Source organism: Bos indicus x Bos taurus, chromosome 8 (genome assembly GCF_003369695.1).
Source record: "Bos indicus x Bos taurus breed Angus x Brahman F1 hybrid chromosome 8, Bos_hybrid_MaternalHap_v2.0, whole genome shotgun sequence".
Lineage (NCBI taxonomy): Eukaryota > Metazoa > Chordata > Mammalia > Artiodactyla > Bovidae > Bos > Bos indicus x Bos taurus.
In genome coordinates, this window is record NC_040083.1 from 33867470 (window position 1) to 33894307 (window position 26838).

Genomic DNA, 26838 nt, shown 5'->3' on the forward strand with positions numbered 1-26838 from the left:
CCCGCACCGTCGCCGCCGCCACCGCCTCCCGGGTGGGCCCTCGGAACATCCCGCGCCGCGTCCTCCCCGCCCAGGCTCCCGCTTGCCCGCCCGCCGGAGCCCGGCCCGCGCCGCTGGCAGCCATCAAGTGGCTCGTTAAGGAAATGCAGGTGAGTGCGTGCGGCGGGGCGGCTGCCGCCGGAGACGTGGGGTGTGTGCCTGTCTGTTCGAGCGGGAGCAAGAGGGAGCGCGAGCGAGCGGGCCAGCGCGGGAGCGACCGGGAGAGGCTCACCGCCCCGGCTCCCCGCCCCGCCGCGCCCGCAGCCGGCAGCCCGAGCGCGTGGGGCAGCGCCTCGCCCTGACGGAGGACGGTCCCTCAGCTTCTCCGCCAGCCGCTCGTCGGCCTCCCCCGCCCCGCGCTCCCTCCCAGCCCGAGCCCTCCCGCTGCTCCTCCTCCTCAGCCTCCTCCCTCCTCGCGCCGCTGACAGGCAGCCTCCGCGGGGAGAGTGCAGGTACTTTGCCTTCAGAATAATTTGCAGGACCCCGGCGAGCTTGCGGAGCGCCCAGATTTTCTCTTGCCCTCGCCCCCTCCCTCCCGAAAAGAAGATCCCACTTTTGAAACAAGCAGAACCCCCGAAGCAGGAGCAGCAGACCAAAGCCAGAGCCCGACGGGCGGCTGTGCATGTGCTGTCCTTTCTTGCAGTTTATTCTGGGCCTGTGTGGAATAGAAAGACAATTCTTTATTTGACTGGAAGGAGAGAAAAGAGAAGACTCCTCAGGGTTTCCAAGGAAGACTGGAGCGGCTGCTTTAGTAAGTAAACTGTGCTTCCGTATTTCTTGTCTTAAAGTGAGGCATATGCTGAATGAATGCTTCTCCCCCGATGGTATGGGCGGGCAGTTTGTTCGTTTTACCAGGGAACAAGTTGACTTATATAACTTCACTAGTTCTTAATTGAGAAGTGGTTTGCTAAGCATTTTTTTTTTTTTTTTGGAAGAACATTGCATTGAGCAGACTTCAGTGTGGGCAACCATACTGGAGATCTGTTTTTTAAACGCTCATTGTTCACGAGCTATGGGAAGCTTGGTGTTTGAAACGCTGGTTGGTTCTAAGATTCAAGGATGGGTTCCTAGGGAGGAAAAAAAAAAAAAAACTTGAGAATTCTAACCCCACTGGTACCCCCCTACTGCTACCTTCAACCTCAGTCTTAATCCACACCAACTCCCATCCTTCACTGACTTCTCTTGGTTGCTTGTTTTATCTTTAGTTGTGAAGAGAGCTTGTTTAAAAAAAAAGGGGGGGGGGGTCAAGGGAAAGTTAATATAGGTGGTGTGAAAGACTGGAATAAAAGCCTGTTGAGGTTTTTTTTGTTTTGTTTTGTTTTTTAATGCTTGTAGATAAATGAGATGTGGAGGAAAATATGAGAAATAGCTTCGTTTAGAAAAAAAATGCATGGAATTAATTTGGAAAAGGAATCTGAAAAATGTTTTGGAGAGGGCAGAAGCTGAGGCTGTGACTTTGACACAGCAGGTTATAAACTGTGACAGGGCTCAGCAGCCTGTGACAGGTTTAAGGTGTCTCCTAGGGCTGAATATCTCTGCATCAAAAACTTTTGCAGGCAGTATTCCTCTTGGGGTTAACATCACCGTGTCAGTAGCTGCAGCATTTCTGTAAAAACAAGTAGGACACTCTTCCTTTCTCTGTGAAAGGGTTAACGATATCTTAAAATTAAAAAAAAAAAAATACATTTGGCAATATTTTGTGATATCTAAATAAAATCTTTGTGTTATATCAGGACAAATATAGTTGAGTCAGTTTGTTTTGCAGAAGAGGGAGAGAATCAATAACATTTCAGCAGTTTTTTTCTTTTCTTTATCACTGCCAAATGGATCCTGAATCCAATTCTTCTCGCATTGTTACATATACAGTAGATACAGTAGGAATTACAGTTTAGTTAAAACAGAGCTGATTAACAAATTCAAAGTTCTTTGACATAACGCTCATACTGACTAGTATAGAATACTTATTAGAAAAAGTTTGTTTTTTCTTTAACTTTCAATTTTCCATGTTGGTATAAAATACACTTTTCTAATCATTTTAAGAGTTAAAAACCAGACTGAAAATTAAAACCACTTGTCTCACAGATTTTATTTCTAAGAAAACACCGTACTATCAAATAATACCTAAAGGTTTTCTTATATTTAATTGATGATAATGGTAAAGTGAAAAAACACCTTTTTATTTACTCAAGTTATTATATAAAAGCAGCTATATTCTTTTGACACTGAATTTAAAAAAAAAAAAATTGAAGAGTGAACTAATGATCACTGATTTTAAAAAGGGAGAGATCTTTCAGAACTGTTATTATCCAATGTCAAAAGCTCTGAATATCTTGAGACATAAGTTTTTAGGATAATGAAATAACAGGAGGACAGTTGATAAATTTGTTGACATGAAGTTACCATACATGGAAATCACTTGGTAAAGACTTATCAATATTTCTTGTATATTACTTCATTTTCTATCCAAATGTGTTTTCTTATACATATTACTGCTCTCAGTTGCCACTTCTACCATTAGTTTAAAGTAAATTTAAATAATTTAAAATAAAGACTCAGGTTGATCAGATTTGGATTATAGCAAATGACCTCTACTCATCTGTGACCTCAAATATCTGAAAGAATATCTGATGTTTGAAAACATAATTATTGAAAAATAAAAGGTGAGTTTGTACTGAGGTAACCAAATTTGAGTGGGCCAAACATGTTATTGCCTATATTACTGTAAGACATGTATTCCACAGAAGGAAAAACATGACAGAATTAACATGAAGACTAATCTGACACAGATTCTGTTTCTAATTATGTCATAGTGCTGAGGAAGATAGTCTGAATTACAACCATTTCTAGTAAAGCTTGCACATATTATGTTTGATCATTGTCCCTATATAATAAGAGAGAAGAAAGTCAAAGCTGAATGGGGCAATTTAATTGTCAGGTCTTTTGGCCACCAGCTTTTTGTGCAGTCCAGAAGTGGTTGCAACTTTAAAGTTGAAAAAAAGAAAGTTGCTAAGGTCAGCAGTAATATGTTTTATTATGCAATTGTTCTTGTTATTCAGATCAGATAATGGCCCTATGAAATACATAAGCAGTCTGCAGGGAATGAATGATTAATTCCTCTAAACGTGTGCTTACTAAAGGAGTTCTTACTAATAAAGTGCTGTACAGCTGCATTTGCTTACAGTTGCAGTTGGCGAAGGCAAACATACTTTTCTTTTAATAGTAACATCGAATTTACAGGTATAGTCCTGAAACTATCAATATTTAAAGATTTTATGGACCACATGATCATACATTCTATGGAACCTTTTGGATGTGATTATTATTTCCTTAAAACAAGTGAGACATTGTTAATTAGATGCAATTCTGAAATATGGTTAAATTACTTTGTTTTTGCGTATATGAAATGACATCCTTTCCTTCCTGTGTACTATTAGTAGGGTGCGGATGCAATCTGCAAGAGCAAAGGACGTTTTCTTTAGTAAGGTTAAGTATAAGACAAAAGCTAAAATATTGCTGGTTTATATAAAAAAATTAGTTGGATACTATATTAAAATTTTAGTATGACTAATAGTACACATGACAAGTGTGGCTACCACTGGTGTAAATGGTTTTGCAGTTAGGAGAGTTTCAGTGATTTAACTTTTGCTATCTCTGCATTTCTAAGACTGGCTTATGGGAGAAGGTGGGTAATGGATGGATTTTTTATGGAAATTTGAGAACAGGTGATCTGAAATGCATGCTACATATTTTAAATTCACCTACCCAATGGCTTCTTTTATAGACATTTCTGAAAAAAGTGTGATTTTCAAAGCTGATTAATTAGTCAGCTAATTAGAATATCTATCAATATGTCTTTACATATGTATCTCTCAAATGTCATATCACAAATAACTTTAAAATTCCTCTGTCATTTGAATAAAATACCTCAACCCCAGCAATGTCTTTTTGGACTTATACTGAATTTAATGCATTTTAACCATGCAAATTATATGAAAATACATATTTGATAATGCTAATTTAAAAGTTATAGTGAATATTGGATGAATAGTATTTTGTATCCAGTTTAGTGCCACTTGAATTTATCTCCTTATATATTTAAATGCAAATTCTTTATGGTTACTGTCAGTTCACTGGGTTCTAATCAGGTTGTTCAAAAGTAATTTGACATCCATAAGGAGTAAATGAATTTCCACCAGAACAGTTAAAAAATATATAAGTTAAATGTACTTGTAATAACGGTTATGTTTCTTCAAACACTTTAAAGTGTGTTGAATGAAGGAAAATGAACAACCAAAAATGAACATTACCCACAAGGTAAACATTTATGTGATTCTAGAATTGTTTTGAATTTTCCTCTGATCCTTATAATTGGCTGTGTGACCCCAGGGAGGTAACTTGGACTCCCTTACCTGGTTTTATTCTCTGTCAAGTAGAGAAAGTGGGCTACAAATTGAGAATACTTCAATAACAAAATCTTAGAAACAAGTTAATATAATTACTAATATATGAAATACTAGTGTTTAGCAAATTGTTGAATTACACTATGTCAGCTTGATAATCCATGTAGGAGCTGGGGCAGCCATCTTGTTTGAAGGAAGTCTAAGGATATTTTCCTGAAGCAATGTTGGCAGTGCTTGGACATTGTTTCTTTCTTGGATTAAGTATTTATTTGAGTGGTTTTGAAGGAGAAGGATGGAGATTATTGAAGGAAGGGGCTTGATTAATTTTTCTCTAAACTTCCCTTTCCTCTTGCTACTGAAAGAATATTGCACAAGTGTTTTTGTGTTTGTTACTCTATTCAATACCAGAAGGGTATGAAAAGATAAAAATGAGAGGAATTTCTTAGTTTCTTTTGACATCCCTTTTTCTCCTCTTAATTACTTCATATAAGCTATTTTACAATGTCATGTTTAGGTAAATATGTACAATTGAAATTAACTCATGTTTTCCCCTGTAACACCTGTAATAGATGTCACAGCTAGAAGAAGCTATAGAAAGAATTATTTCAACTAATATTTTAAAAAGGAAATTAAATACTTCAAATATTAAAAATTATAAAGATGAGATAAATTTCCAAAATTCACAGAGAGGCTTTTCATCATGGAGCAATATTATCTAAGGTGTTGCATTAACAAGAAAATAGTAAGTTATAAGTTAAAAATATCATTGATGATATAGAATACATTTCATATAAAATATTTTGTAATCATCATACTTATTGTGGAAAGTGAATACAGAGAAAGAATACATATGGTGTTAATTTTAAGTACTTGTTTTTTAAATAGAAACCAATCATTTCTTCCTAGATGCAGTTCATGTTGTATAGTTGATGAAATTAGATACTTCCTCCCCTCTAACAAAATCAGTGTGCCTAGTCTTCTCCTTTTCTGATACAAGTCTCTGAAATGTAGCAAGTGACCTATATTTCTACAAATGTTTTATGTTTTATATCATTGGAGATTGGGAGATCATGCTATATTTAAAATTATTTACTTTAGTTCATGGGGTTGCAAAGAGTAGGACACAACTGAACAACTGAACTGAATGCAAGTTATTGCTGATTAATTATAGAGGGTTCATTTGCTTTTTGTTGTGTATATCTTCATGTGTGTCCATGTGTATGTGTTTGTGTGTTTAGATACATTTATTAAAGATGAAATTTAGTGAAACTAGTATGCTTAAAATTTTTAGAAGCGTATATACAATAATTGAATAGTCAAAGAGAACATACGTTAGAGTGTGATGAATCAAAGTGCTCTCTGATTAGTCCTTAAATCAAATGAAATTCAACAATATACCATTTTACTAAGGCCTTCCCCCTTGTAATAATTTCATATATTTTCCAAATGTTTGTTTTTAATCACTAACTTGTGTCTGACTCTTTTGCAACCCCATGGACTGTAGCCCACCAGGCTCCTCTGTCAATGGGATTTCCCAGACAAAAATACTGGGGTAGGTTGCCATTTCCTTCTCCAAGGGATCTGCCAGACCCAGGGATTGAATGCATGTCTGCTGTACTGGCAGGCTGATTTTTTACCACTGAGCCACTAGGGAAGCCCATATTTTCTAAATACCACATAATAATAATTATTAAATATTCCTTTTTAATATAAATTTATTTATTTTAATTGGAGGCTAATTACTTTACAATATTGTATTGGTTTTGCCATACATTGACATGAATCCGCCACAGGTATACATGTGTTCCCCATCCTGAACCCTCCTCCTACCTCCCTCCCCATCCCATTCCTCTGGGTCATCCCAGTGCACCAGCCCCGAGCACCCTATATCATGCATCAAACCTGAACTGGCGATTCATTTCACATATGATAATATACATTTTTCAATGCCATTTCCCAAATCATCCCACCCTTGCCTTCTCCCACAGAGTTGAGATGTATAGGATTACGTAGAACCTAATTGCTGTTTTTTTACATGTTCTTATGGACCTTACCTGATTAAGTATATGTACTTAGATCCTAAAAAAATGTAAGGAACAAATTAATATTTGGTTATGACATGGTTTATTACTTAAGAACAGTCATCTTTAACCTCAGATTTGTGGTACTGGTTTGGTTTACCAAGTCATGTCTAATTCTTGCGACCCCATGCACTGCAACGTGCCAGGCTCCTCTGTCCACAGGATTTCCTAGACAAGAATATTGAAGTGGGTTGCCGTTTCCTTCTCAGGTTAAACATATTTAATTTTAACTGGAATACCTTGCTATAAGAGTCATTGCATACAGGATGCTATCTGATTTACTTTGCCAAAGAACAAAAACTATTACACTTAAATACAGAATTAGTGAACTTTTATTTTAAAAAGTCCATTTCAAGCCTGCAAATATGTAAGCAATCAGCTACATGACTCTATTAGTGCACTTATTATATTGGGACCTCTGTGAATTGTACCTTTTAAAGACTACCCAAAGTTATATTTCTCAAATATAGTTTGTACTGTTGAAAAAGAGACCCCCTTCAGCAGCTGCATGCACAGAGAACAAAGCCAGACAAGCATATGTGCACATACTCCTTTTTACTACTTACTAAACACCTGGATTATGGAATTTGTATCGCAGGATATACTATTTCTTTTATTAGATTGTCTTGGGAGGCTTAGCACAAAAGCAGTAATACTCTACATGCTGTATCACTGAGTATTGTCCAAGTACAGTGACCTAGAATCTTCATGATCATAAATTCTACTTAGAGGTAGAATAAAGGATGTAGAGAGCAGAAAATGGAGAAAAGGAGAGACTTGTTAATCTCACCCTAGATACTGTATCCTTCCACTATTTTTCTTCGCCCAAATGCTTGAGATATGACTTTCCACTTGGGGTGAATGGCCATGAGAATAACAGGGAACTTGGCTTGCACCTTCACTGTCCCAGTCTTTGCCATTTCTACCTTGTATCCATCTAGAACCCTTAGGGAGGTCAGTTTATCAGTTCATGATCTATATCAATTCCTATGATTTTGCACAAAAATCGAGGGCAATAATTCAGGCACCATATTCACTACACCTAGAAGTTAATTTCTCTTCTGTTTCCCAACTTAGATATATTTTCAAGTTAGAATCACTAGTCAGGATTATGTAATAGGTACTACAAGGCAGCATAATCCATATAATATTTGATCGCCAAATATTTATTGTCTCCAATACTCCAAGGAATGCTGAGTAAACATTCATAAGGGAGCAATATAAAACTTCCCAAATTGTGATCATCTTGTATTCTTAGGAAATCTTTCACTGTTATCAAGAATTTTTTTTATTCCATAGAGAAAATATAATTTTCCTAAAGAATCTTTTAAATTACAGAAAAATTTCCTCAGTTCTTCGCTTCCTTTATCACTTTCCCCCTCTCATTGGCTGTCATCCTGAGTCAGCAGCATCTCCCTGGAAGCTGGTAGAATCCTTGTTGCTAGCATAGCAGCTGTAGGCTATGTTCTATTCCTCTGCAGTTAGTTGATATCCTTTATCATCATCACAGTTGGGTTACTCCATTGCTAATTGGGTAATGTGCCCATTGTCCAAAGTTCCAGAGAGGCAGGTATGATAAGCATAACACTATACCATCCTCATGTTGACAAAATATGGGAAACACAAATAAATCTCCAGCCCACTGTAGCAATTTACAGTCTATGGACCAGTCCCTTTGTATTTTCAAATTCATGGCACACAAGTTATAGTCAATAATTGTGCTGCTGTTTCAGTTACAACAAAAGCATTATTGTAGGAGAGCATGGGGTTTTCCCAGTAAAAAGAACAAACAGAGAGAAAGAGAGGAAATTCTGCCTGTATATTTGAATGTGTGACTTATTTTCATATTTTTTGTAATATATACTTTGCATCAAATAACCAAAGAGGAGGAAAAAAGTATAATTTAAATTTTTAGAAACTTGCTTGGATTGTTAGATATCTTTGGAGTTAAAAAATTACCCTAAATTCATCTTTTGCTTTCTTTAGTTTCTAACTTAATTTTAAAGAATTTCTCTTTTTGTCTTCCTTAAAAGCCCTTGTCAAAGATGTATTGATGGTACTATTCAACAGTAACATTTGACAGTCCTGAGACAATATATGGTTTTAGCTTCAAGGAAAATTGCATTTTACAATATGCTATTAGTTCTTAATTCATATTTATTAATGTTATTTATTTCAGTGGCTCGTTGCTTGTAATTTTGGTGTGTGAGGATGTCTGGTGGCTTTTCCTCTGACTGGATGCATTTGTCCTGTGTCATACATGCTATCCATTTGTTTCCTCCTAGGAAACGTGTGGTTAGCTCTGTAAGACATGGCTTAGCCTCGTGATTTATACCTGTGTGGCTCAAGACAACAGAGCTTTCTTGCAGTAGAAATGTGTGCTTGTGGGACTGAGATCAGCACTTCAGTGTCCCATTTCCCTGCCCCTGAGGATCGCACACCTTCCTCTGGTGTGCATGTGTTTTAGGTGCTTTCTGTTTTCCCATACACCTCTCCATTCTTGGTAAGTGGCCAGACTTAAGAACATAAGTACACAGTCACGAAGACATACTAATAATTACTAATTTTTTTGAAGTAGTATATCTTAAGAAATAGTCTAGTTATATTTATATAATACACTACATATGCTTATTTCCAGGGAAGATATTTCAGGCAATATTTGTTCTGGTGTGAAATCTTATGTAGGCTGAACACAGAGATTGATCAGTTTAGGGAGCTAGGTCAGAAGAGATCTTATGTTTCCTACTATAGTAGGCTTCCTTTCTCCCTTATTCAGTAGGGTTTGGATATCTCTTCCCATTTCTGTTTCTACTGCCAAGATTCCCTTTTATGCTCATTTCATTGCCCTTAATGGGTACCCGGTGCCATAGTTACCCAGGGATGAATCTGTTGGCCACATGAGACTCTAAAAATGTATATTGTTAAGGTTTTTAAAAATAGATTCTATCATTGTTTGTATTGGCATGTCCCTTACATTTCAGCCATCACTTTCATTAACATAATCCACATTTCCTAACTAGTTCATTACTTCTTATGATTCTAGTTATCACTTCTTATTACATTAAAATAAAGAAGCATTTTTTTTCCTAATCAGTGATGGCATCAGGGTCTTATTTTCATCATGGGTTTGGGAATATTTTTGTCTTATAGAATCTTCTCATGAGCTTTGAAAAAGCCTTAAGATGGAAGGTGATAATAACAGCTAAACATCTTGACTCTTTAATGTATGCCAGTCACTATTTTAACTGCTTCATGGCCGTTAACTCATTTTATCCCACCTCAGCCCCATGAAGTTGGTAGTTGTTATTTTTAATTTACAGGTGAGGGAACTAAAGTATACAGAACCTAAGGAAAGTTGCCCATTTTAGCAATGTAGTTGCCATTGTAGCAGAGTGGAAAGTGAAAAAACTTTGCACTCTGCCTGCATATCCCAAATTTTAAACCACTTTGCCATTTTGAAATAGGTCCGTTCTCCCGTGTGTACAGCATTAGTGTATAAAAATTCTGCAATCACATAGGTTATATGCATCAAATGTGGACAACATGAGATATCCAGCTCAGCTTTCATGATATAATTCCTTTCAAATGAAGCCAACACAAAACTTTGGAAGTAACTGCTAACATACAGGGTCAGAATACTGTGAAAGTATTGCTCCAGGATAAAAGTAAGAGAAGACACAAAACACAAAAGCGAACTATTTCCAGATAACTCTTGCCAAAGTTGAGTGGGTAAGGGTGGCACAAGTGCTTTAGAGTGCATTCCCTTTCTTTCTTTTTTTTTTTTTATACTGGAGTATGCTCTGCTCAGTCACTTCAGTTGTGTCCGACTCTGTGCGACCCCAGAGACGGCAGCCCACCAGGCTCCCCCGTCCCTGGGATTCTCTAGGCAAGAACACTGGAGTGGGTTGCCATTTTCTTCTCCAATGCATGAAAGTGAAAAGTGAAAGTGAAGTCACTCAGTCGTGTCAGACTCTAGCGACCCCAGGGACTGCAGCCTACCAGGCTCCTCCGTCCATGGGATTTTCTAGGCAAAAGTACTGGAGTGGGGTGTCATTGCCTTCTCCAATATTGGAGTATAGTGTATTTACAATGCTGTGAAAGTTTCAGGTGGCCAGCAAAGTGAATCAGTTATACACATACATATGCATAAGTTGCTTTAGGCATGTCCAACTCTTTGTGACCCGATTGACTATAGCCCACCAGGCTCCTCTGTCCATGGGGTCCTCCAGGCAAGAATACACAAGTGGGTTGCCACGCCTCCTCCAGGGGATCTTTCTGACCCAGGGACTGAACCCTCATCTTTTCCATCTCCTGCACTGGCAGCTGGGTTCTTTACCACTAGTGCCACCTGGGATATAGCCACTCTTTTTTAGAGTCTTTTCTCATGTAGGTCATTACAGAGTACTGAGTAGAGTTCCCTGTGCTATATGTAGTAGTAGGTCCTTATTAGTTATCTATTTTATGGCCGAGTTTATTTCTTTTCTTCCTTGGAGACTGTTGATCTGGTAGAAGGAGAATCTGATGTGCCCTCTGTTTTTGCCAGTGGTGTCTCCCCACATAGGCCCCTTCTCAGTAAGTTGAGTGAAGTGGTTCCCATCAAACAAGCCCCTATAGACCCTTGGACATAGATTTTATGCTGCATCAGGTGTTTACATACTTTGCTACACTTAGTGACTGGTGACCAAGAGCCAGAATTTTTTAGTCAAGCAAGATGTTTGAGTCACTTTGCTTTGTGTAGAAGGCATAGAGGAATACAAATGTGAAGACAGGGAAGATGAGTTCTGCATATATGATGGAGTGAGATTTAGGGTCCAAAAGGCCCCATCTGCCAGTGAATATAATCCAAGGTAATATAATTCATGTTTCCCATGATAAGGAAATGAGACTAGCATAATTAACTGATACAAAATATAAGTGATGCTGATGATGAGCAGTAAGGAAATAAGAAGAGGAAAGCCAAACAATTGGTCCTGTAAGAGTCACTTTAATTACAATTACTTTGGTGCACTCTTAGTATTTATGTCTCATTGCCACATAGTCTGGGTAATATTTACACCATTGCATCATGTTGGATTAAATTTGTTGTAATTTTAATTTGATAGCAATAGTAAAATACTTTCATATGCTTCTTTTCTTCCAGTGTGTTGATTAGTGTTCTTGAATGTTTGTGCAATTGCTTACTTGAAACTTAAATTGAGGGAATATGAGTTATAGCATAAATCATGATTTAATCTTTAGGTTATAAGGATAGAAAAGTTAAACTTGTAAAAGATTAAAAAAGATTGAATAATATAATCTTGTGTGTGCAGTGTGCTAAGTTGCTTCAGTAGTGTCCAGCTCGGCAACACTATGGACTATAGCCTGCCAGGCTCCTCAATACATGCAGTTCTCCAGGCAAGAATACCAGAGTGGGTTGCCATTTCCTTCTCCAGGAGATCTTCAGACCCAGGGATGAAACCCACATGTCTCTTAAGTCTCCTGCGTTGGCAGGCAGGTTCTTTACCACTAGCATCACCTAGAAAGTTTCAGTTCTGTTCAGTCCAGTCACTCAGTCATGTCTGACTCTTTGCAACCCATGAATCGCAGCACGCCAGGCCTCCCTATCCATCACCAACTCCCGGAGTTCACTCAGACTCACGTCCATCGAGTCAATGATGCCATCCAGCCATCTCATCCTCTGTCATCCCCTTCTCCTCCTGCCCCCAACCCCTCCCAGCATCAGGGTCTTTTCCAGTGACTCAACTCTTCACATGAGGTGGCCAAGGTACTGGAGTTTCAGCTTCAGCACCAGTCCTTCCAATGAACACCCAGGACTGATCTCCTTTAGGATGGACTGGTTGGATCTCCTTGCAGTCCAAGGGACTCTCAAGACTCTTCTCCCAACACCACAGTTCAAAAGCATCAATTCTTCGGCACTCAACTTTCTTCAAAGTCCAAAAAGCTTACTAAACATTTATTTGATTTCTAACATATGAGAAATGCTCGAGCTTATTGATAGAAATCTGGTACCCTAACTTTGAAAGGACATGAGAAGTATCTTTGATGTTCTGTAAAATTATCAGAAATGTGTGACATTTTAAAATCAAACTCAATAAAATATTAGCTTTGTTCTTCCTTAGCTTAATCAACACTTTTTATGTCTATGGTATACATGTGTCAAGTTATCATTTTATTTAATACCACAAGATGTAACACATGTATTAATACAAAAACTTTCATGCTCCCTATATTTGGGGAAATACAGAATACCAAATAGAGAAAGTTAAAGTTATATTATGGCTCATATTTCAAGAGGCACAAACCTCTTCCTTTCAGGTGTGAATGATACGGAAACAGCTTAATGAACAGTTTTATTGGATTATCTCCCCGCCAACCCCCCCCAAGATCTTGGTAAGGTCTTTCCTCCCTAAGGTGTTCTGATTACTTGCCAAGAAATTCAGTGAATTTTCCTTTGTAAATTAGAATTAAGAAATAGAAAATGTGCCAAACTGGGCAGTTTTATGATGTAAACGTGTCCACTGGAAATTGTTAAACTGTTAAAACTCTTGTTGCAAGTTAAGATCTGGCCTTCTATCACTGAAAAGCTTGGAGGCAGAGTAGTGTCAAGCCTAAAAAACAAAGAAGCTCTGGACTCTTGCACACACTGACAATAATGTCTTTGTATTTCTCTTGATTTATGAATAAATATATCATAATCTTAAGGTCCAAAGTATTTTTAAATGGGTAGTTAATTATTCTTAAAATGTAATATACTCATTATATACAGTATAATTTGCATATACAATATGAGTTGTGCAAGATATCTTGGATTAGATCTCTGCAGGCAAACAAATCTAACAGATCCAGAAAATTAGCTAAAATAAGCAGAATCTGCAATTTCAAGAGAGTAAAATTTTTTAAAAGTCTAGGTTGTCTCATCAGTTCTATGCTGGCATCCATGTTTATCTGTGAGGTCCTACCATAAAAATTATATTATCAGGACCAAGCTCTGTCAAGCCCACCCTCTATTATCTACTAAACTTTTCCCTATGCAGTAATTTTACTTCAGGATCTTACTGAATTCCTATATTCCATTCAGGCTGCTATGACAAGAATACCATGGACTGGGTAGTTTATAAACAACAGAAATTTATTCCTCACAGTTCTGGAAACTGGCATGCCCAAGGTCAAGGTGATAGCAGACTTAGTGTCTGGTAAGAGCTCATTTCTTGGTTAACAGACAATCACTTTCACTTTCATTAGACAATCTTCTTACTGTATTCTCACTTGATAGAAGGGGCAGGAGAGTTCTCTGTAGTCTCTTTATAAGGGCACTGATTCATTCATGATGATTCTACCTTCATGACTGAATCACCTGCTTCACTACATACCATTGAATAGGGGAATAGATTTCAACATAAGAATTTTGGAAGAATGTCACATTCTGTCCATAGCACATGTCTTACCTGGATGACTACTTCCCATCTTCCTACTTCCACCCTATCTCCTCTATTCTTCTCTCTTCCACCAAACAATTTTTTTTAATGCAAATCTGATTATGCTTAAAACATTAAAGGATTCCTTATTTCATGGAGTATAATGTTAAAAACAGAAACTTAGTGTGATGTAAAAGCACCTTCCTGACCCTACCTTCTCATCTTTATTTCTTTCTTGTCTTCTACTACACTATGTACTCTATAATAAAGTCATATACACAGGTTGAAGTTAACACTTAAATAATTTAAGTAGCTTGTGATGAAAATTAAGAGACTATCTCAAATTTTGTATTGTTACATGTTTGTGTACTTCAGACACTAACTTTGAATCTGATATCAGAGTATCATGAGTATTCTTTTCAGGCAATGACATAAGAATGGCAACTTTGAGGGACTTATTTCTTTTTGTGGCTTTGCTCAAGTTGAACCAGCTACTATATTATTTCTGCACAACAAATCGATCAGTTTTCTGTTGCTTCCCAGCAGCAGCCAGTATCTGCCATACAAAGTAATGATGTCTAGCAAAATTTTATGTTGTGTTTCCCCTGCCAACTCCAAAGTGGTCAGCCTGCTTTGGTTTACCATCCTGGAACTGTGTGGGATTCTTACTGTAGCCCAGCCCCCACAGGCACAGACTCTGCTGCTCACAGCTTGGCTGGGCTCCAGATCTTTGTTGCTGGAAATGCTACTGTAACATCTGTTGAGTATTGCATGTATGTAGTTACTCACATCAATCTTAAAAATTTGGGTGCACTTTCCAGGATCGTGGCACACATTGTATAACATGAAAATTAAATGTCTTGAAAAGAATGTTGCAGATCAAAAAGGGAAACAGTTAATAAGTTTTTACAATGTTGCTTTCATACTAAGACCTTCCAGAAAACTTTTGTTGGATATTTGGATAACATATGACTGATTTTCTGTGGAATTAACCAGGTAGAGAAAGTTTTTTTTTTTTTTTGAAGGATAATTGCTTTATAGAATTTTGTTGTTTTATGTCAAACCTCAACATGAATCAGCCATATGGAAAACTGTTTATATAAGGGCTTGACAAAATAATTGATTTTTTAAAGTTAATCAGTTTTGTCTTAGGAAAAGTATTCAGGATTTTAAAGTGATATATCATGAGATAAAATAAATATGTGCTCACAGCTTCCATGTCTGTATTTTTCATGACCTTGGAAAATACTGCATGAACCCCTTCTTTAGACCACAAATCCAAAATAATGTGATGGCTACAAGATGTTGATTGGCTCCATAGTAATATGTTTCTATAGTCTAAAGAACAATGGGTTCTATTTTTGGATCTGTTTTTTTATCAGTAACTAAAGCTGATAAATATTGAGTCTGATCTGTTGGAAGATTGGAAAGACTGGGAAGGGGGAAAACTGAGTAGAAGAGGAAAGAATCAAGATGTTATTGCTGAAAATAACACAACTGAAGGGGGGAAGGCCTTTTTTAAAAAATTGAGTAATCTTATTTTAGTCTATGCAAAATCTTGGAATTGAGCTTTCTGATTAAGTAAATTAACAACTACATGATCAGTGGAATAGTTTAGAAACCTATAAAATATTCATGACCAAACTTTGAAAAAAAAGTTGCAATATCAGTCCAGGTAAGCAGTTATTTGTACATTTGTTTTTTTCCCATAGAGTAACCAATCTAAGAATTCTGGAGCCCCATCACCCACATTTTGGCTCATTTTTCAGGATTCCTAAGTGATTTAAAATTAAATGAATTTAAAGTACTTATTTGCCCATAGGCTACACTTCAAATAATTATAGTCAACAGTCAATAAATCAGATTACAGTCTAAACCTTTATAACCATGCGACCCCAAAACAAAGTCTTTGAAATGAAATAGAAATATTTTTCTTACATAATAGCTTTAAATTGAGTGGTCCAGGCTGATGGGGTGACTCTTGTTTCACAAGTGCATTCATGAAATCCAGATTTCTATCGTCTTGTTGCTCAGCCATTACCTAGAGAGGGGTCCTCAACTGCGGAGTCCCATTTAGATAATAAGTAGATAGGAAGTCTAGGGAAACAGCTTTGCTTTAAGCGAATTTACATCCCAATCCCATTGTATCTAGTCACATGGTCATAGCTGGCTGCATGGGAAATTGGGAAATGTAGTACGTAGCTGGGGGTTATGTACCTAGCTAAACAGGGACATTGCTGCTATTAACAGAGGAAGAGGAAAATGGACATTAAAGGAATTAATATTTCTACTTTATTTAGTTCTTTATCTTATGAAAAATTGGTGAGAACTTAGTCTTTTTTTATGTGTATCTTATACTATCGAGAATTTAGAATATATATTTGATATTTTGTCATCTATCCTGTTGTTTGAATTAGAGAAAAAAGTCTAGTTCAAAACATTTAATATCACTAATAATGAAGAAGAGACTCCATGATATTCAATGGCCAGATTCTTATAATTTTTTTTTTTTTTTGGCATGTAAAGGTGAAATTAGAACCCAGGTAACTTAACCAACATTCCAGACTTCTGTGCAATAAAGACTGTGTCTGCACTTTTATAAAAGTTTAATTTTGTACAGAGAATCACCTAAAAATGTACAAGTTTAATAATACTGCTAAAATGTTGCTGCTATTTTTTTAACCTTCATTTTCCTTCCATGATAGTAAATCTGTCTGTGCTGTGTGGGTTGAGCTCACAAACAGAAATCATGGGCTGAGTCTTATTTGCTTTAAATTATGATAGTAGGTCAGTTCCTTTTTCTGATGACACATCTACTTTGAGCTAGGAAATTCAAAATGCATAATACTTATGATAAAACTGAATACAGTGAGATGAAATCAAGGAATGAATTAATAAAAACATATAATTGGTATTTTATAGTTACAATCCATGTCTTTTCAGGTTTTGTAAAATTTTCTGAATTTAGAAAACAGAGCCTCAGTCTGTGGCTTGCTGGTCACTCTATCCACAGTGCAGTTGTCTGATAAGACTATCTTGGTTTCTAGTGAATCCTGCTGGTAGATTTGAAGAGGGCAGCTAATGCCTGAATTTTGCATCACACCCATCCATCAGGAATGTGTTAGCCTTCATGCTTTCTCAGTGAAGAATTGTTATAAAGTCACCCCGGAGATCAGAATAAAATGATAACTTGCAGCAGGCTCACCTGGAAAGACACAATATTGGATGGAAGTCATGTTATGTTGTTAATATACACTGTAGAATTACTTATGAAAAGGTATAAAATGCTTCTTTCTGACATTCTGGCTGTAAATAATGCAAGAGTAAACACCTTAATAATTTCAATTAATTCTGAAGTATAGCTTTAATTTTTCTAATTAGAGCTGATATTCCTAAATCTGAGACTTCTGGGGGAAGTTAATGAAATCTTTGCTTACCATTGCAGTTACATTATAGAACTTGCTGTTGAAATTCAGGACACTTTAATTAAAAATATTTTCTAATCTAAAATGTGCAGTTTTAATGCTTTGAAAAAGTTTCAAGTCATACATTATTTTAAAATGAATTTTAAATGAATCCAACTGCATTTTTCAACTTCTGTTGATTTACTATTTCAGTGTTAATAAAATGCCAGTTTTCTTCGTAGAGTCAAATGATAACTTATTGAATTAGTTCTATAAATTCATTTGAATGAAACTCTGATAGTGCTCAAAGTATATTTATACAAAGAATAGTTTGTTATCACTTTGGTTTGGAAGACAAAATAAAATAAGATATTAAGTTATTGTAGGCTACAAATAAAGCATTTAACAAATATATTTGCATAAGGTAAAATTTTTAATAGATAATTTTCGTTCAAATAATAGCATGCTTCCTTACTAAGAGTATGGATAGTAAGCAAGGACATAAAAGGGCTCCCCCCAGATTTCTTCCCCAGACATGCTATTTGTTGCCAAAACTATTTAACAAATGAATTTACATATTCTAAAAAAACCTTCATGGGCAGTCTTTGTACCAAATAATGACTTGCTTCATTACCAATAGTACAGATAATATAAGGGCATTAAAAAGGCTCTCCCTGAATTTCTTTCCTAAATATATTATTATTTGGTACCAGACAAACTATTTATTAATTTTTTTTTCAGATCATGAACTCCTTATTTTCTTTCTTTTTTTAATTTTAATTTAATTTTATTTTTTAACTTTACAATATTGTATTGGTTTTGATAAACTATTCAAAATGTGTATTTGTATATGCTAAATAATTTAATGGAAAATCTTGGTACCAAGTAATAGCATATTTGGGAAAATTTGAGAGCCCTTTTATATTCTTATTATCTGTTCTATTGGTGATGAAGCATGTTTTTCATGCAGTCCTTAACAGTAAACTATAATAGCGAAAAATAAAGACCTTGAGGTTGTTAGAGAAAATACTTTAATAATCATGACATAGATAGCTCTTCATTGTCTTTAGCCTTTTTGAATCATTCTTTGTAGAAATACTCATACATTTTTCATGTTTGATTTGATTTACTTGACAGAAGTTACATAAAATACCTAGGACTTGGTCTTTATTACCAGTCAAATATGCCATGGTCTGCACGTACTATATGCATGCCCATACGCTGTACTAAATATTCTAGTAAATTTAAATACTCTGAACAACTGTGTCTTTTAACTTTTAGTTTAGTTGTATTTTATATGTGTAAATTATATATTTCCTAACAAAATAAATTATTTTTCTTTAACTTCAACTCCTGACCACTAATTTCTCATTTTTTTACACTTTACCAGCTCATCAAGGTATTCACTGTCAACCCAATTTGAAGTCACAGATAAATTTAACTACTGCTCCACTTAACAAACATAACTAATGTTCATTTTTAATGAACATTAAATGAATGTTCATAAAACATAAAAATGAATGCTCATTTTTAATGTCTGCTTATATTTCATTCCTTTTATTTCATACTCTTTAAAATTTGGTCATTGTTTATAACCACAGAAAACAATATACTTTTAGAAAAAAAAACTTAGTAATTGCTAGACTATAAAGGTCTATTCTAATTGTGTGTGGCATGAACTCATTGAATATGAGTAGATTAACAAATATGTATATGCGTGCACACACACAATACATGTGGATATGGGTGTGACATATATGCTACATATAAATGTAATTAATTGCATTGGGGAAGTTTTGACAATTTTTGCTTTTTGCTCAATGTACATCCTGTAACAAAAAAGTAATTAACAAATTTGATAACAAAATAGCAGTTCATTATTTTTAAGTATAGTGTTTAATAGTCACATTGATTAGGAACTTGGGCTTTAGAATTGTCAAACTCAGATCAATTCTAGCTCTATGAATTATTAGATTCTTGGTCTTCGTCCAGTTACTAATTTCAAAAAACTTCAGTTTTCTCATCTATGAAGCAGAAATCCTGTTACTTAACTTTAAGGTTTTTCTAAAATTAATTAAGTCAAAATATAAATGTAGATATAAACAAATGTGTCTTTATGTATGTGACCAAGTTTATGAGGGATAGAGAAAATATTTGAAGGAAAATAGATTATTTTTAAAGGCTACAGTAGAAATATATTCATAAAGGAGAGGGGTAATGACAATATCTGATATTTTCTCTTTTAGAATGTACAATATTTGATTAATATACACATTTTTGTTTTTTGTTCAGTTACTAAGTTGCGTTTAACTCTTTATAATCCCATGAACTGTAGCATGCCAGGCTTCTCTGTCCTCCACTGTCTCTTGGAGTTTGCTAAGGTTCATTCACTTCCATTAAGTTGGTGATGCCATCTAACCATCTCATCTGCCACCCCCTTCTCCTCTTGCCTTCAATGTCTTTTCCAATGAATTGACTGTTGGCATTAGATGGCCAAAGTATCGGTGCTTCAGCTTCTGCATCAGTCCTTCAAATAGTCAGGGTTGATTTCCTTAGGATGGACTGGTTTAATTTCTTTGCTGTCCAGGGGACTCTGAAGAGTCTTCTCCAGTACCACAAATTGAAAACAATTCTTCAGAATTCAGCATTCTTTATGGTCCAACTCTCACATACATACATGACTCCTGTAAAATCCGTAGCTTTGACTGTATGCACCTTTGTCAGCAAAGTGGTATCTATGCTTTGTAATACTCTGTTTAGATCTGTCATTGCTTTCCTTCCAAAGAGCAAACGTCTTTTAATTTCATGGCTGTTGTCACCAGCTGCAGTGAGCCCCAGAAAAGAAAATTCATCACTGTTTCCACTCTTCCCTCTTCTGTTTGCCATAAAATGATGGGACTGGATGCCACAATCTTAGTTGGTTAAACACTGAGTTTCTCTTTCATCCTTATCAAGAGCATCTTCAGTTCCTCTTTGACTTCTGCTATTAGAGTGGTATCATCTGCATATCTAAGGTTATTGATATTTCTCCTGGCAATCTTGATTGCAGCTTGTGATTAATTTAGCTTGGCATTTCACTTGATGTACTGTGCATAGAAGTTACATAAGCAAGGTGACAATATACAGCCTTGTTTTACTTTCCCAATTTTGAACCTGTTTATTGTTCCATGTCCAATTCTAACTGTTGCTTTTTGGCCTGCATACAGGTTGTTCAGGAGACAGGTGGGTAGTTTGATACTACCATCCCTTTAAGAATTTCCCAAAGTTTGTTGTAATATACACTGGACTAATGCATATCCATTTTTTATCTCTTAATAAAAAAGTGAAAAGTACTGAAAGTGTGAAAGCTTAGTTGTATCTGACTCTTTGCAACCCCATGGACCATGGCCTGCCAGGCTCATCTGTCCATGAGATTCTCCAGGCAAGAATACTGGAGTGGGTATCCCCTTTGCAGGGGATCTTCTCAACCCAGGGATCAAAACCAGGTCTCCTGCATTGCAGGCAGATTCTTCACCATCTGAGTCACCAGGGATGCCCTTATCTCTTCCTACATGAGACCATCATGTTATGTTCTTAATTTTTAAAGGCTTAAATTTATTATGGAAAAAGTACTTGGTACATCAGATGTTAATTTTTTTTAATAAAGTAGCTGTAGTTTGTAGGGAAAGTATTTTAAAATGTACTCTAAGGTGGTCTTTGAAAAATAGCTAGTGTTTATCATTGATACATAATTCTAATTTCAATTTATTATAGAAATACATAGTAACATACATAAAATGTTTCCAGAACTATTAAATAATGTGGGCAAATGGCATTTAAGATAAGTTATGACTCTGAAGCTGCACAGCAGAATGAGCCAAAAAGCAAACCCAATTGCCTGTGGAAGATCAACTTATTTGGTGAATGAAGTGAGAAGGAAACATTCTTTCTGAAAAGCTCTAGTTAGGTTTGCTTCACTTTGTAGAAATTTAAAGCCCCAATGGCTTACTGAATTATCACTGATTTTTCCAACTTACTTGGAATTATTGGTTATTTGAGGGAAAATTCATGTATAACTATTCAGTTAGTCATAAATTGCCTCATTATCTTTTATAGTTCATCTATGTTTTTATTTTTTTAATTTACTTTTACAGTTACTTTTCTTTAATTAGCAATTAACAATAAAAAACTTCTTTAGCTGCCTAGATCCACTCCTATGGATTTCTGTGGAGATAATAATATGTTAATGAATGCTTTCATTTGACCTAAGCCTCATTTTTCACTCTGAAAATGGTACCTGTACAGAGTTAGACAAGAGCCACACAATGTAAGCAAATTGGTTATTTTAAATTCTGAGGTTAACATATGGTCTAATTATCTACTATAAAAAGTTACCATTTGAATAATTAAGTCAACCTGTCATTGAGCTTTTTTGGGAGGGGGGAATACACACAAACTCTCTGGAGGGTTTTTTTTTTTTAATTCTTGACAACATGAAAGTAAAATTTGTATCACTTCTACCTCTTTAAAGTGCAAATTATTTCATAAAGAAGTGGCATTTTTCATTTAATTTGATATTGTGACAAGGATCCACTGAGAAATGTGTACACATACTTCAAGTAAGGATATGACTTTTTTTCTCTCTGCTGCCCTAACACACACCTTTGAACTAGTAGACATCTCATGATACCTCATTAGACAGAATAACTGTGGCAAGGGTGTGACCTTGTGTGTCTAAAGCATTCTCCCATTCGATGGATGGTGTGAAGGATGAACTGGGTCAGTCCCAGTTGATTATAAGCCATTCATTCTCATGAGGCTGCCAACCACAAAACTCCAACAACATACCAGGTTGTTTGAGAAACACAGCAATTTATTGAAGACATTTTTATACCTGCCTCTCTCAAAGTAATCAGCAGTTCAAAGAACATAAATTAACTGAAAATTCAGGTATAAATAGCATCACTTTATTTTTGCTTTATTAAGCTCCTTGCTTGCATTTAGACTGATTTGATATTAATCAGTGATCATAATTGTATAGGTGCTTTCCCTTTCTGAGTTTAGTTGAATTAAGATGAAATATAAAAAGTCATTTCTTGTGTCACTACAAAGCACTGAAAAAGCAATATCCAGTTGAATTGTATGCCAGACATGTGCAATTTAATTTACCTTTATTTTTAAGGAAAGTAGAGAACACACACTTTCTCAAAACTAGACGGAAACTGTCTTCTGTAATTGTCGGTAAAGGGGATTATATAATATAGTTGTTGAGGCTTATTCTACAAATGGATGTCAACTAATAAAAACAATTTAAAATAAGTAGGAAAGATAGAAGCGTGACTCAGAAAGGAGTTTAATTTTTCTTTTTAGGATGATAGGGTAAAATCTAAATACTTCTTTTAATGGCAATGTGATTTTTTTCATGCACTGAATATGTATTTTTAAAAACAAAGGAGAGGGCAATAATGATAATGAGAGAAGAACGACCTGAATTAAGAGAAAAGGCAGCACCATCCTAGACAGAGGAAATATTTTCAAATTGCCAATTTTGTATTTTCTTTCTTAGCAGTAAGAAAAAAAGAATAACAACAGTAACAACAAAAAGAATTAAAAACATATTTAGTCAAGGTGACAAACAGGCTTAGGTTTTATTTTTCTTAATAGAAATGCGTATTTTGCTTCAAGCTTTCCCTTCATTTGAAAATGGTTCATTTAAATCTCTTTGGCTCAAGTTCCAAAAAGCTGTCTCTCTGCCAAAATTCTTAGAGAATCCCCAAACTCTTTGTATTAATATGAAATGTGTCATTTATATTGAAACAGGATTATGCCTAATGTGTTAGTAGAGATATACAGACTAGGAGATATCCGATTAGGTTTGAACAGCATTGTCAAATTTAACTCCATGTTTTTCTGATTTGATTCACTTGTCAAAGTGTCCTGTCTGCCAAAGGGACATATTGTCACTGCTTTCAGTTTAGTTCAGTTGCTCAGTTGTGTCTGACTCTTTGAGACCCCATGGATAGCAGAACACCAGGCTTTCTGTCCATCACCAACTCCAGGAGCTTGTTTAAACTCTTGTCCATTGAGTCAGTGGTGCTATCCAACCATCTCATCCTCTGTTGTTCCCTTCTCCTCCTGCCTTCAATCTTTCCCAGCATGAGGGTCTTTTCCAGTGAGTCAGCTTTTGCATCAGGTGGCCAGAGTATTGTAGTTTCAGCTTTAGCATCAGTCCTTCCAATGAATATTCAGGACTGATTTCCTTTAGGATTGACAGGTTTATCTCCTTTCAGTCCAAGGGACTCTCAAAAGAGTCTTCTCCAGCATGGCAGTTCAAGAGCATCAATTCTTTGGTGCTTTCTTTATAGTCCAACTCTCACTTCCGTATATGACTACGAAAAACCATAGTTTTGACTAGTTGAACCTTTGTTGGCAATGTCTCTGCTTTTTAATATGCTGTCTGGGTTGATCATAGCTTTTCTTCTAAGGAGCAAGTATCTTTTAATTTCATGACTGCAGTTAACATCTGCTGTGATTTTGGAGCCCCCCAAAATAAAATCTGTCACTGTTTCCATTGTTTACCCATCTATTTGCCATGAAGTGATGGGACTGGATGCCTTGATATTAGTTTTTTGAATGTTGAGTTTTAAGCCAGCTTTTTCACTCCTCTTTCACTTTCAGCAAGAGGCTCTTTAGTTCTTCACTTTCTGCCATAAGGGTGGTGGTGTCATCTGCATATCTGAGGTTATTGATTGTGCTTCATCCAGCCTGGCATTTCCCATTCACTGGTTGGCCAGTTGTAATTGGTGTGGCTGTTACCTGTAGCTGGGGTTGCAACTTGTTTTTTTTTTTCTTTTTTTAAATTTTTTAACTTTACAATATTGTATTGGTTTGTCCATATATCAAAATGAATCCACCACAGGTATACATGTGTTCCCCATCCTGAACCCTCCTCCCTCCTCCCTCCCCATACCATCCCTCTGGGTCGTCCCAGTGCACCAGCCCCAAGCATCCAGTATCGTGCATCGAACCTGGACTGGTGACTCATTTCATATATGATATTATACGTGTTTCAATGCCATTCTCCAAAATCATCCCACCCTCTCCCTCTCCCACAGAGTCCAAAAGACTGTTCTATACATCAGTGTCTCTTTTGCTGTCTCGTATACAGGGTTATTGTTACCATCTTTCTAAATTCCATATATGTGCGTTAGTATACTGTATTGGTGTTTTTCTTTTTGGCTTACTTCACTCTGTATAATAGGCTCTAGTTTCATCCACCTCATTAGAACTGATTCAAATGTATTCTTTTTAATGGCTGAGTAATACTCCATTGTGTATATGTACCACAGCTTTCTTATCCATTCATCTGCTGATGGACATCTAGGTTGCTTCCAAGTCCTGGCTATTATTAACAGTTTTTATGAGATGTTTTTAGTGTTCTATGTTTTAACACTTACTCTCAACCAGTAAGCAGTTTCCCCTCCCTTAACTTCACAGAAAAAGAAACCATGCTGTTATTTTAAACAAGCAGACTGCTTCAAAAATGAATTTAATAGAGAACATGTGGACACAATTGAAGCAACTGTGCATGCACATACGTGTTAATCCCTCAGTCGTGTCTGATTCTTTGCGACCCCATAGACTGTAAAGCACTAGGCATCTCGATCTATAGAATTCTCCAAACGAGTACTGGAGTGGGTAGCCATTCTCTTCTCTCAGGGATCTTCCTGACCCAGGGATCAAACATGGGCGTCCCACAGAGCAGACAGATTGTTTACTGATTGAGCCACCAGGGAAGCCCCTAAACAGATGAATACATTTTAGTGTATTCTTGTAATGGAAACAGTTCAGTTCAGTCGCTCAGTCGTGTCCGACTCTTTGTGACCCCATGAATTGCAGCACACCAGGCCTCCCTGTCCATCACCAACTCCTGGAGTTCACTCAGACTCATGTCCATCGAGTCAGTGATGCCATCCAGCCGTCTCATCCTCTGTCGTGCCCTTTTCGTCCTGCCTCCAATCCCTCCCAGCATCAGGGTCTTTTCCAATGAGTCAACTCTTTGCATGAGGTGGCCAAAGTACTGGAGTTTCAGCTTCAGCATCATTCCTTCCAAAGAACACCCAGGACTGATTTCCTTTATAATGGACTGGTTGGATCTCCTTGCAGTTCAAGGGACTCTCAAGAGTCTAATACTATGTAGCAATACAGACCAAGAATGCAAATAAATCTCAGAAAATATATGCTTACCTAAAGAAGACAGAAAAAAATAGATATGTTTTTGTTTCTATGAACTTCTAAAACAGGCAATACTAATTCACAGTGTTAGAAATAAGATCAATGGTTGTCTGAGGGAGGGGGAGATAGAGAATATTAACTGCAAAGGGCACATTTTGGTAATTTTAGGATAATGAAAATGTTCTATATCTTAAGATAATTACCTGGTAATATATATTTGACAAACTGTTCACTAAAGTATTTGCAATATTTACATGGTATTTTCTAACTTCCACCTAGTATTACAATATATTATAGATTGAGTTTCAGCCTGAGTTCTCTGGTTCATATAAATTTTCTTATTGAATTTTCTGCTTATCACTGTATTTGTAGAATGCATGTCAAATAAGTTTAGTTTTAAAATAATGACATTGTAGATTTTTTCCTTTGACACAGGTGTCAAAATTAGAGAATTAGGCTTCATTTTATACAAATTTTAATTTATTTTTGTACTTGTTTAATTGACATGAGTTTCTACAGGCCTCATTATCCAATGGTTACAAACAGAGTCACATTAATAGTACTGGCATAAATTTAACTTTTTTATTGAAACTTTCTAGTTCATTCATGTTCTTAGCCTTTGGGAAAAATGCTCCCTAAATTTAGTCTGAGGTGTCCCAGACAGGCTATTTTACATGTGTTCAATCACAAATTTAGTCTGGGTACAAATCAGCTATTAGTTGGCCTATAGTAAGGCTTTCCCCTTTTCCTGATTCTAAGCCTTTTGCTGAGTAATGGTATGTCCAAATGATATGCCCAACTAATATCCTATGGCTGCCACTGGATCCCTCAGGTTCTTCTGTATCCTTTCAGGGATTCGCTGGGTCCTGGGTTTCCCTCTGTCTCCTAGCTGCAGCACTGGAGGCCTCTGGCTTTTTCCATGGCAATACATTACTGAGCTAGACAAGAATGTCTTCTCCTCAGACCCTCTCCCTTTACTTTTTCTGTCACATTTTAGGGTTTCTGTTTGTGCTCTAAGGCTTTAGTCATTTTGTTGAGATAGTTCCTTCAGTTTTAGTTACAAGTGTCCTTGCAACGCTTTGTTCTGTAGGATTCACATGTAAAACTCAAGGTAATTAGAGTGTCTGGTTCCACTCTTCACTGATCATTTCTTTTCTTCTTCTGTGACTAAATCTCTTTGATTAGGTCAAAGTCAACATTTCTGGTTCCCTCTTCTCTTAGGCTATGTTCTATTTGAAGGATATTCTCAGTTTCTTTGGATAATTCCTAGATTCTTTTGACCTGT

At 36.3% G+C, this 26838-nt stretch overlaps 1 protein-coding gene across 42 annotated transcripts in view; it reads left to right on the plus strand.

The window, feature by feature from the left end:
• Positions 1–449: 449 nt before the first annotated feature.
• PTPRD (protein tyrosine phosphatase, receptor type D) overlaps positions 450–26838 on the plus strand; it is a 2534232-nt gene continuing 2507843 nt past the window's right edge. For 41 of the 42 annotated variants that reach the window (XM_027549255.1, XM_027549273.1, XM_027549258.1 and 38 more), the window contains exon 1: positions 683–790. The gene's annotated coding sequence lies outside the window, so the exon portion shown is untranslated. Of the gene's footprint in view, positions 791–26838 lie in introns of all 42 variants that reach the window. The other variant, XM_027549289.1, reaches the window with a different exon arrangement.